Source organism: Helianthus annuus, chromosome 5, assembly GCF_002127325.2.
Source record: "Helianthus annuus cultivar XRQ/B chromosome 5, HanXRQr2.0-SUNRISE, whole genome shotgun sequence".
NCBI classification, from domain to species: domain Eukaryota; kingdom Viridiplantae; phylum Streptophyta; class Magnoliopsida; order Asterales; family Asteraceae; genus Helianthus; species Helianthus annuus.
The window spans coordinates 23110884-23124400 of NC_035437.2; positions in this window are offsets into that span (position 1 = coordinate 23110884).

Below are 13517 nucleotides of genomic sequence, written 5' to 3' on the forward strand. Positions count from 1 at the left end.
CATATTTAACATCTATGTTGGGATTGAACCCTAACAGAGGAACAGATAATGTAAAGACAAAACCGGATCTCATCAGTGGACCATCAATAAGTAGCAGTTTATCCTATGCTCTCCCCTTGACAGTGGTTATCTAACAGCTGATGGATCTTAAGTGCTGCTCAACTACAACAACTGATAAACCAAACTCTGATGATTATCCAACGACTGCTGAAGACAAACACTAATGCTCTATCTACTGCTGTTTCCTAAGTACTGCTGAAGACTTAAGCACTGCTCTTTCAAAGACTGATCACCTTTGAAGATTGCACTGAAGATTCAACATCTATGCTCAGGCTACAACAGTGGAACGTGAAGCAGTAATTTTTCTTAGTTTTGCATTTTACTACTTATCAGATGTTACATGTCAGTAGTTTGTATAGAACAGTGTTTATAGTTTGTTAGGTCGTTAGATGTCACTATCATGGTGACGTCAGCTGAAGCTTATCAGTAGTTTGGTTTGCCTATAAATATGACAGTATTCTGTACTGTTATACTTGATCGTTTTGAGTGAGTTCTTCTCCTCAATTCAATCCTTTCATCTTGTGCAACCAGCTCTGGTGTATCAGGCTGAGGGGGAGTTTAGATTGTAAGTTTGCATTGTAATCTTTTGCTTTTATGTAAATCTTTTGACTCAATGAAAAGCAATTGTTTATCAATCTATACTTTCCTTTGATTGTGTTTAAAAAGTTTGCTACTCATTTCCGCTGCACTTAGTATTCGTTTTATGCAAACAAACACAATCATGACGGCCCCAGATCCTAACAATTGGTATCAGAGCTTGGACAGTCAAATTCGATCTAACAATCAATTTGACATAACAGTTCAGCTCAAAATTTATTGATACTAAGGTTGGTTGTATTCAGTTGAAAAACAGAGTAAAGAGTGAATCATGGTCAAAATGGTTATTCAGATACTCTGTAAATCAACCAAGATGTCATATGACACACAAATCTCACACAACAAGTGTTATCATGCATATGTCACTCATAGTTTTTAGATCTGCAAAATATCTGATAAAATTATGGGTTTGTTCGATGTTTTCAAAATTGATTTCAATTGTTGTTTCGATATTTGTGATGTTTTCAATAAACACTAAAGTATGTACCTCAGTTCAGCAGAACTTGTGTTCATTTAAAACACTAGTATACTGCAGACATAGAAAAGAGGGAAATAAAACTTTAGTCAAAATCTCTCATGTGCTCAAAGGCAGGTTGAGTACCTTCAAAAGGACCAAATCAACTTTGTCCAAAACACATTGAGAAAATAAGGTGTCAAAATAGTCCTAATCATAGGTAATGTGAGATCTATAATAAAACATGATCGAATATGGTCAGATCTCTCAAAACATTGCTTCAAGTGATTATGGACAAAGTATGTTCAAAATATAATCTCCTAGTGAGTATTTCTGAACATATGAATAAAAAAGGCAAAACGGGAAAAGGAAAATGAGCAAATCTCAAAGTTTGGCTATCTCAAAACTTTTGAAATCAAAAGAAAAGAGTATAAGCATAAAACACTCTTGAGGTTAAAGTTAGGTCATCAGTAGTCATTTTGCAACTGTGTGCATTCATCAATATAGGAATTGTTCTGGTAACAATAGCATCTCCAGTGATGGTGCTTAAAAGGAATTTACAATCAATTGATAAGAAAATGACCTCAGACAGTGGTCAAAAGAACTTGAGAATGATATGATCATAAACTTATTTTGTAAAACTGTCAGATCCCTTTGATTATCTTCAAAACATCCTTTATTTTTTTAAGGTGTTTTCCTCTTAATAAAAACCAAATATATTTTATTCTTTATAAAATATATTTTGTTCTTTTACTCTTTTTAATAGTAAAAGTTCATCTCTGGTCAGGATGTAATTTCCTTATTTTTTTGAAATTATTATTCCTAAATCTGATCAAAAGGAAATGGCACACATATCAAGATCATGTTAAGCTCAAGTTAGGTTTTCACTGATCATAAATTGATTGCAAATTGACTTAGACTACTGAGATACTCATGTTCTAGTTCCAGTAATTAGACACAAAATGAGCAGCTCTAGTAGAAATGTCTTCATCATCTGGGATGCTAAACCATTGTCTAAAATAATAGACGTTTGGCAAAACCTTGAACAAAATTCCATGTAGATAACTGCTGGCAATTTAATCTTGATAATTTACATCTAAAATGTATTTTGTTAAGAATAGCATCTCAAATGCTCAACAGATGTTAGATAAGATACTGTGCCCTCACAAAGCAAAATCAAGTTCTACATCTGAACAAGCAGATGCTAACATTGTTTGTCAAAAGTTGAAATACTGCTGCACTATCAGTTGTTGAAACAATTTTATTTTCTACCACTGTTGTTCCTAAAGTGTTGTTGTGCCTCAACATCTGTTCTCTAAAGCCTGTTCACTACTGAGAGTCAACCTCTGCTTCTCCAAAACACTGATGTTTAAAATCTTTGTTCCATCCACTGATACATCCACTGTTTCATTTTATTACCGTTGTAACTACTGATACTTGATCCATCAGTAGTGGTCAAAACAACTGTCCTCCATTATTTACCATTCCATTAGATGTTTGACACGTGGTCAGTTTTTAGCCTTCAGATCAAAATAATCGCTGCCACATCAGCAATCACTTTTTCCCTAAATAAAACCCTGATTAAATCCAAACAGAGGATTACACTGTCGAATTGAATTCCAAACATTCTCTTCACAAAGCAGTTTCCCTCTCATAACTCCAAAAAAATCTTCTTCGATCTTCTTCATCAAAAATGACGAAACCAAAATCGAATACAAAATCAAAACCATCATCTTCCTCCACAACAGCAGATGCCACTCAAATGGCCGCTGAAACACCGGAGATTCGCTACAAAGCTCCACACAACTATGTAGGTATACTCACAAAACCTACCGATAACCACACCTTCGACTCCATCCTTGACATCCTTTCTGCATCAAAGTACAAAACTTTGATAACAGCAGACGCTCCTATTTACCTTGATACCCAGAGAGAGTTCTGGAAAAATGCCACCCTTAAAAAACAAGGAGATATCATCGCCGCCATCAACTCCTCGATACAGGGTAAGAAGGTACAAATCTCACCAAAATCCATCTCTGAAACCTTTAAACTCGATGATTTGAAAGGAAAAACCTCATTTATTAAAGACGAGTTGGTAAAGGATTTCATGAACAGGGGCTATGCAGAACAACCAAATAGGGATACCCTACAAAAGGGTTACTTCCCTTCTGCACCCAGATTTTTATTCCACACACTGCTCATGTGTGTCTCTAATAAAACAACGTCTTTTAATGAGATACCAACAAAAATCCAATGCCTGGGGTATGCAATTTTAAACGATAAAAACTATAACTACTCCCAGGAAATATTTGATGATTTGGTAAAGAACGTTGATAATAAAGCATTTCTACTCTTTCCAAGGTTTCTAAGCTACTATTTTGAACAAAAATTTGTAGAGAAAGATGCAGAATTGCCCAAACAAGGTGTCTCATTCAAAATAAACTGTTTAACAATTGAAACATTTTCAAGAATGATGGCATCAATAAAATTAAAAACAAAGGAGGCTGAGCAGGTTTTAGAAACTGCTACTGATCCTCAAGCAACCACTGCTGAGCCCACTGCTCCAGGTGATCAAAGTAGCACACCCACTGCTTTGAAACCAACACCTGCCACCAAAAAGACCAAAAGAAAAACATCCAGAAAACCCACCAAACCCACACCAAAGGCAACTCTGGAAGATGAGGTCCCAGAGTCAATGCCAGTGACAACACAAAAGTCACAAGAAACCACTGCTACTACTTCCTCACAGCAGTTGGAAGAAATATCTCAACCCCAACCTAAAACTCCTCCTGCATCCTCACAAAAGGATCAGGTTGTAAGCACAGGGACACCAAATTATGAAGCTCTGTATCCACTCGGATCCATCTTCCACAGTCCTGATCCCAAGGACATGTCTCTTTCAACACCCATACCCTCACCAATCATATTGCCACAATCAATAATACCCCTGTTGCATGCAGTTGATATGGCATAGACACAAACCAGTTCCTCTCTATCACCTATTACTGAGAGTATACCTCCACAAGTGACTGGGTCTGATGCTCATGCCTCTGCGAACCCAGCAACAGCTGAGGAGGTTACACCCCCCTGAGTTACAAGTAACTCTCGGTGGTAGTTCAAGTGGAGCAGCAACTACAACTGATGGATCAACAGATCTTCAGTTGGACAGTTGTTACATTACTAAGACTCCCTTGAAGGAAATTTCTTCCATGGCAACATCGGTAACCACCAGTGAGTTATCTTTGACTGCTGGTAACATCAAAGGATTATCGAGTGCTGAAGAAAGAAGTCCCCAGTACCAAGAAAAAGGGGCATCAATGGATGACTTTTAGGCCACAGTTCCTAAGTCACACATTGATACAACCACTGCTGGTGGGGATTCAGATGATCCTGTTAATTCAGGTGATGATTCAAAATACAACGAATTAACGGCCAGAGTTGAAAATCTGGAATCTTCAGTTGCAGAGATAAAAGATATGGTGCAGCAGCTGTTAAAAGCTCAAAAAGCCCAATCATCTGCTCCTCCTGCTCAAGCACCTGCTCCACAAGCATTTGCTGCAAATGAGCTTTGGAATATTTTCCAACCAATGCTTGAACAACAACAACAAATGGCTGATAAAAAGCATGCTCTTCAAGTACAAATGCTGACCAACATGGTGGAATCAAGGTTCAAAGACACTCAAGCAGACATCAAGGCAATAAAAGCTAGCATACAAAAGACTGCTCAGGGTGAGAAAGTTCCATCTGCCATCTTCTTCATCGATACACCCCTGGCAGATAATGTCAAAAAGGGGGAGAAAATCAAGCTGAAAAAGAAAGGTATAGAAGATGAGTTGTACATTGAACCAGAAAACCCCAAAACCTCAAAAACTTCAACTCAAACAGCTGATACAACAGCAGTTACAAAAACTACTGTCTGTAGCCAAACAGCTGCCATCTCATCAACACACACCACCTCAACACAAATCACCACAACTACTGTTCCACCACCACCACCTGTGTCCACAACACAAAAACCACCATCAAAATCAAAAACCACCAAACCATCATCACCCCCTGCTAAAAGGTAGAAGACAACAGATGTTACAACATCTGTTGTAATGGCAACAGTGGTTGAAACACAAGTTGTTTCAACTACTGCTAGTCAACCGCTGATCACCACCCAAACAACTGCCACAATAACTCCTGCTCAAATGCAGAAGACATCTGCTGATACATCAGTAGTTGTAATGACAACAACAGTTGAGACACCTGTTGTTTCAACAGTTGTTAGTCAATCATCCACCACTGCTCTATCCTTTCCTATATCTCAACCAAAGCTCTTTAGGAGAAAAAGAAAGCCAATAACTGCCAATGAAGGGATACATGATCCGAATGCTGAAAAGTATCCATTGGAGCTTGAAGCCATCAAAAATGAGATGAGGCAGTTTTATACAGAAACAGATCCCTCAAAAAGAAAATTCTCCTCACTCATAGGCTATATATCTCCAGAAGATATAAATGATTATATTAAGATAAAGGCTAGGCAAGCTAAAGTTAAAGCTAAGGTTGACAGTGAAAAGGAAAGGCTAAGCGAAGAAGGCATTGCTAATAGACTGGAGTTCTACCTTGCAAAGGTTAAGCAGATAGAAGAATTTGCACAAGAGCTAGACAAAGAAAAGGCTGATCAAAAGAAGAAGTTGAGAGAACAACTTCTAGCCTTCATCATGAAAGAAAAGTTCTATCCTGCTGAAGAACAACAGTTTAAAGAATGGCCTTTAGTAGCTTTAAAGCATGAGGCTGAAAGGATCCAAAGAATCAAAAATGATCCTTCAAAGAAAAAGAATGCTCCAAACTGGAGTAAGTACAAAAAGCTCATTGCTGACCTCACTGCTGAATATAAAGGAAAGAAAAAGGAGCTAGTGGATGCTAAGGTGGACACTGCTGAAGCCATATCAAAATGGTCTAGGCAGCAAACTGATGAAGCCTATGAGAGGCTGAAGAAAAGGAAGAAGAGAGAACAAATGGTGAAGCTGGAACAACAAATTGAAAGCCTCAAAACAATGCTAAAATCAGCAGACAACCTTACTCGTGTGACAAACCAAGAAGAAGGTAAACAGCTGTCTGACAAGGAGGTCAAAGAAAAGGAAGCAGAGTATCTCAAAGACACCATCATGAAAATGGGTCTAAAAGAAGATAGCTCAGCAAGAATTCAAAACCTTTTTAAGAAGGTATTACACAGTCCTGCATCCCCAAACACTGCAACAGGCATGATAGAAAAAGAAAAACAAGAGCTTACTGGACAAGAAACTGCAGAAGACATAGCTTCAGCAAACAAAGGGGCCTACCACATAAGTTAAACTACTATTAAAACCTTAACCCAGCTACTTAGGACTGTATCCCTGCTAACTCAGACTACTTAGCTGAGGGTAACGTCGCCTTCAAAAAACGGGCCTACCACATTATGCATTAATAACTTAATTAATTATCTTTCAATAATCCGACCCTTTAGGATTGTATCCTTGCTGACTCAAACTACTGGGTTGAGGGTAACGTCGCCTTCAAAAGAGGGGCCTACTACAATAACTAAGATAATCTCTTAAACAAGTGCAAAAGTGTGAAATAATCAAAGATTACACTACACACGAGTCGGATCCAAGTGATTCATCTTGTCTATCTGTTTTTACTTTTATTTTATTTTTCAGCATTTTAGTTAGTTTTATTTTCTTAGTTTAAAACCTTTTTCTAACATTTTGATTTGATTAGACGTTGAGGATAAACCGGTACTAAAAGCTCTTGTGTCCTTGGACGACCTCGGTATCTTACCAACACTATACTACGTCCACGATGGGTGCACTTGCCCATATGTGTGTTTAGTGTTAGTAAATATCGTGTTTTATAAATTCAAAACTTGGCTAAAAAGTGTAAAAAGGGCTTAAAATATATACCTAAAACATATACACACTAACACGCACCACTAATACTCATAGTAAATGATTACTTGGCTAAGTGAGAGAATGTAAGATTAAATATGTTATGATATAATATTTAATCTAGTAGCCATTATAATCATTTACATAATATAGATCAAAATATATTATAACCTATTATATAATTAGTTGCTAATTGTTGATGGACCATATTACCCTAATTAACTAATTAGGTTTCCTCTTGGGTTCATATATAAGGAGACTTATGTAGAGGTTAAAGGGTTACACACCTAACCTAATCACTAATAACATCATTCGACCTCCTCTCCACAACGGAACTCCCTATTCGGTTTTCATCATCACCATCATTAGTTTGCACCCTAAGGAGGAACCAGACCATCCTAACAAATGTCGAACTCAATGGCTACATCTCTGACTAGATTCTCCACTGCGCTGTTTGTTGTAACAGGTATGTTTTCATGTTTTCCATTATGCTTAAAACAGAACTGATCAACATCCCTACCACCATATCCCACCCTACCTTCACCAGCAACCGCTTCATCACTCATCACTTCGTTCATCTTCATCATTGCCCATATTAGAGACCTCCAAAATCACAACCATCTTCAACTGAAGCTTCCTTAATGAATTGCATATAATTGATGTAGATTAGCAAAAACAAGAATTATGATTAAACATTGTACAAAAAAGAATCAAAACAAATAATTTACGGTTAATCGTGGACTAATATGATGAATATACTCAAAGTAATCCTCATAACCTCGCCAAAACTTTGGGATTCTTGTTTGATTTCACCGGTCAAAACTTCTGCAACATCATAACTATAATTCCTAACTTGAGGATTAGTTTCATTAATCTCTACATCATGATGATCATCATCATCAACATCATTATTTCTAGAACAACTAATCACTTTGCTGCTATCTTTAACTATCTCACCCTCATCATCATCGCCATCATGATGAAGAGTTAAGTGTTGTTTGTGTTCATAACTAAAAAACCAAGATTAAAAATTCCAATTTGTGTGTACTCGGTTTTTATAAAAATTCCACACACACAACCTTAAATTCTAACTCGTGATGATCCACCACCCTAGAAACCCAGACCCACAATTCCCACCTCCAACCAGTGGAGGATATAGACCAAAATTTTATGGATAACGTTCAAAATTTAATTTACCGTACTTCATACAATGTAAATGAAACAAAAATAGAAACATGATAATAAATAAATTTAAAAACATACCTAACACATTTCTCCTCTTCGGTTTTGAAAGCTTAAAATCGAGCCATTACATCCGCTTCTTTAACTTTATCAAAAGTTTCTCTTTGACCGCACAAACTAGAGCATTTCACTCATTCGATTGTGTAAATCCGTCTTGATAAGCTTCATTGTAGAAAAACATCTTTCAACGGTTGCGGTTGCAACCAGTAAACCAAAGCTAACTTCAATATCCGATAAACCAAAGGAAAAGTATTGTGTTTTCTGGTTTCCACCATTACACGAGCAAGGTCACACATTCCATTCAATTTTGCAAATGTATCACCTTCTTTTAAAGGGTGGTAAAAGACCGTAAGACCACCCGGAAGACACCCTCTTTCTTCTTTAGCACAATCATTCGGATACATCTCAGAAAATGTCATTATCTTAGATATGTCAAACTTAGAAAATGAATCACAAGGATTTAAACTAAACATATTTTCTATCAAACTAGTCGAAACCTCATTGAATCAATTTCCAAGTTTTTGAATTTGCAGATCCAAATCCGCAAGGCGCACAAAAGTGACAGAGTCCTGAGCTGAGACACAAAGCGCAAAAGCGCACCGATTCTCATACACGAGCCACACATATTTTTAGAAATCTTATAAATTATTTATATACCACATATAATACAAAAAAGATAGTAAATAACACATATTTAACATCTATGTTGGGATTGAACCCTAACAGAGGAACAGATAATGTAAAGCCAAAACCGGATCTCAACAGTGGACCATCAATAAGCAGCAGTTTATCCTATGCTCTCCCCTTGACATTGGTTATCTAACAGCTGATGGATCTTAAGTGCTGCTCAACTACAACAACTGATAAACCAAACTCTGATGATTATCCAACGACTGCTGAAGACAAACACTGATGCTCTATCTACTGCTGTTTCCTAAATACTGCTGAAGACTCAAGCACTGCTCTTTCAAAGACTGATCACCTTTGAAGATTGCATTGAAGATTCAACATCTGTGCTCAGGCTACAACAGTGGAACGTGAAGCAGTAGTTTTTCTTAGTTTTGCATTTTACTACTTATCAGATGTTACATGTCAGTAGTTTGTATAGAACAGTGTTTATAGTTTGTTAGGTCGTTAGATGTCACTATCATGGTGACGTCAGCTGAAGCTCATCAGTAGTTTGGTTTGCCTATAAATATGACAGTATTCTGTACTGTTATACTTGATCGTTTTGAGTGAGTTCTTCTCCTTAATTCAATCCTTTCATCTTGTGCAACCAGCTCTGGTGTATCAGGCTGAGGGGGAGTTTAGATTGTAAGCTTGCATTGTAATCTTTTGCTTTTATGTAAATCTTTTGACTCAATGAAAAGCAATTGTTTATCAATCTATACTTTCCTTTGATTGTGTTTACAAAGTTTGCTACTCATTTCCGCTGCACTTAGTATTCGTTTTGTGCAAACAAACACAATCATGACGGCCCCAGATCCTAACAATCTAAAACCCCAATATATACACAAACATACACATTCTCTCTCTCTCTCTGATGTGTGTAAAATGCAACATATAAATTACATCAAATGAGGCATAAAACTAACCCTTTTTAAGTACAAATGTTGGAAAAAGTGTGTTTTTGTCTTCCTTTTGTATTTTCAGAATTAAATGAGCTCAAATTAACAAAAGAAACAAAAAAACAGCTAAATCTAACATAAATACAAGAAAAGGATCAAAAGTGGACTGCCCGACCCCTCGACAGCATCCTCCCAAGCAAAACAAGGAAAATAGAAGGCTGAACACACCCCGTGCTCAGCGAGCACGGGGCCGTGCCCAAGAAGCAGCAGAAAAGACAAACCTGTAGAAGCTTCTATTGCTCACCACGGGGCCGTGCCCAGTGAACACGGGGGCGTGCCCAAAGTACTGCAGGTGCATTAATTGTAATTGCGAATTACAATTAATGAGGAGAGATAGTGTCAGACAGGCACAGGGCCGTGCCCAGCGGACACGGGGCCGTGCCCAGGCCTCTGTTCAGCCTATAAATAGGAGTGGTTGGATTCATTGCAACTCATCCCTTGGCACACCACCTCTCTCATACTTCATCCACCATCCACCACCATCACAACACCATCATCCACCACCATCATCCATTGTCCATCATAGAGTGTGTGAGTCGTCTCGAGATCCAAGATTGATCGTAAGAGTTCTTGACAATCAAGGCCAGTTTGCCTAAGTCTCTTACATCACTTGGTGAAGACAAGTGTTTAGTATAATACTTTTTATTTTTAATCTTTTGCACTTCTTAATTGGTTTTGTATTAATGACTTTAATAACTAGTTGCTTATGTTGAAGGTGATTCTTCCTTATCGTTTGTCCGTGGTGTCTTGGCATTATTTTACTGTCCATATAAAATAAAAGATTTTCACCATTCATATCTCCACGGTCTATATGGAGGTATGTTGGCTACCTGGTCGGGGGTTAAGGGAACGGTTTGGTAAGGGTCTTGCCCTTGTTCAGCGTTTAGAGGTCCTGCAAGGGACCTGGGTCAAATTTAGTAGGACCTCCTTCAATACCCAAAGGTATTGGATGGCGGGGGTCCAAACTCTTTGATCCCCTCATAAGTTAACTACTATTAATACTATAACCCGGCTATTTAGGACTGTATCCCTGCTGACTCAGACTACTTAGTCGAGGGTAACGTCACCTCCAAAAGAGGGGCCTACCATAATTTGCATTAATAACTTAATTAATTATCTTTCAATAATCCGACCCTTTAGCATTGTATCCTTGCTGACTCAAACTACTGGGTTGAGGGTAACGTCGCCTTCAAAAGAGGGGCCTACTACAATAACTAAGATAATCTCTTAAACAAGTGCAAAAGTGCGAAAATAATCAAAGGTTATACTAACACACGAGTCGGATCCAAGTGATTCATCTTGTCTATCTGTTTTTATCTTTATTTTATTTTCAGCATTTTAGTTAGTTTTATTTTCTTAGTTTAAAAATCTTTTTCTAACATTTTGATTTGATTAGACGTTGAGGATAAACCGGTACTAAAAGCTCTTGTGTCCTTGGACGACCTCGGTATCTTACCAACACTATACTACGTCCACGATGGGTGCACTTGCCCATATGTGTGTTTAGTGTTAGTAAATATCGTGTTTTATAAATTTAAAACTTGGCTAAAAGTGTAAAAAAGGGCTTAAAATATATACCTTAAATATAACACATTTCACGCACATCACTCTCTCTCACACATACACACACATACACACACACACACACATATATATATATATATATATAACATACAAATATCATAAAACTTGCTAATACCATAATACAACTAAAACACACAAACACAAAAGAATGGATTAAATATGTATAATGTGATATATTTAACGTAATTTAATATTGGATAAAATATAATTATTATAATTATACTTAAAACCACGTAGAAAGAAACAAAATATAATATAATTCACCCTAGTTATTTAGAATACACGCCTTTTCTTATAGTAAGCGTTTTTTGTCTATTAAAGAATGCTTTAAATGGTAAGAAAGTTAAGTGAGGAAATAAAGTTGTACAGAGTGTTTTTTTTCATACTTTCCTTTTGATTTTTCAAACGTTAAAACTTCACTCTAGAAATAAACAACAATAAAGAACACAGAAAAAAAACACTTTGTTTTTCAACTTTATCTTCTCCACGAAGCTCTGGTAATATCTCGTCACTGCCTTTTTCTTTTTGCAGGTTAGTTCTATGCCTACTTTTTAGTTCCATGTACATGAAGCGTAGAAGTCCTCGCTCGTCACCACATTCAGAATCGTTCCAAAGTGCGCGCTTCTTGTACACCTTGTGCCTATAGTAGCCTAAAGCTTTTTAAAACCAAGGTTAGGCTATTGAGGAGGGGTAACATAATTTTTGTTAGGCGTAGCGGAATCTAAAATACATCAAAAACAAAAATAAAAATGCACTTTCGACGAAAAAGTTGAGGGTAGGTCCACCCCTGCATCCGACCACCATCGTTCCCACTATCACAGCCCAAGACTTTGGCCATCTGTTCTTCCCTAAGACCACACCCACCACCACTGGTCATCCATCACCCGAGCCATTAACAGGCATCACCCCATCATATTGTATCGCCAAACTAAAGCTAAAGCGAAGTACAAATGTGATGGCTCAAATGTCCAAAGTTTCCTTAGGGCCATGCAAACTGATTTCAGTGTCATACCACAGGGGGAAATTAATGTTTACTCTAAGTACTAGGTGTTGCAACAACAACATGGGCAGGGGGAACTGACCCTTAGTAGCAGCAACTGAGCCCCATCAATGGGAATTGTCACTAGAGGTATACTAAGAAAATTACTTTGTGTTTAATACATAACCAATGTATTTGAATTTAGGGTTTAAGGTTTAATACTTGGAATATGGATCATTATCCCTAATACAACAATGTACTTATAGGAAAATAACCTAGATGGCTTAACAAGAAGCTTATAATAACCCTCTTTTCCATAAAAAAAAGTACAAAATGAAATCAACATTTTACTACACAATTTTTATGACTTTATATTTTATGTATTATTACTGACTAAGGCCACCCGGGTGGCATCAATTTTGTCTGTGATAAACATATATCACGTTTGGACTTGTACAAAACACCACCGCCACTAAAATGGATCACGTGTCAATAATAAAACACGTTATATTTTTAACGCGTTATTGTTTTGATTGTTATGAGGGAAATTGTTGGGTGTGGTGGTGAGTGATGACCATTTTCACTAAAAAGGTTGTGAGTGATGGAATAATGGTTGATGACATGGCGGAACTTGATTGGATGTTGTGAGTGATGGAATTTGTACAAGTGATGACCACCCCTACCCCCATAATAAATCACTAGTTGTTATAACTAATTTCACTAGCTCTCTCTACTCTATCCATTCACTACCAATTTTTATATTGTCGCGATATCCCTCCCTTGTGTAACCAACCACCCCTCCTTTCTCCATCCGCACCATTCCCTCTCCCAATGGCCACAATAAGCCACCTTTTCCTCGTTAATTCACACAAACTATCTCAATTGATACATTAGAGAAACACTGGTTCTAATATGCGAGGATAGAACTATAAAGGTATTCACGACAAAGGGGTTAATCTTTTAATTTCTTCTTCGATCAGTAAGCTTGGACGATCTGCAAAACTATTCACTGTGAGCTCGTTACGAGAAGGAGAGGTGAGGGGTTCTTCTCGTAACCACCC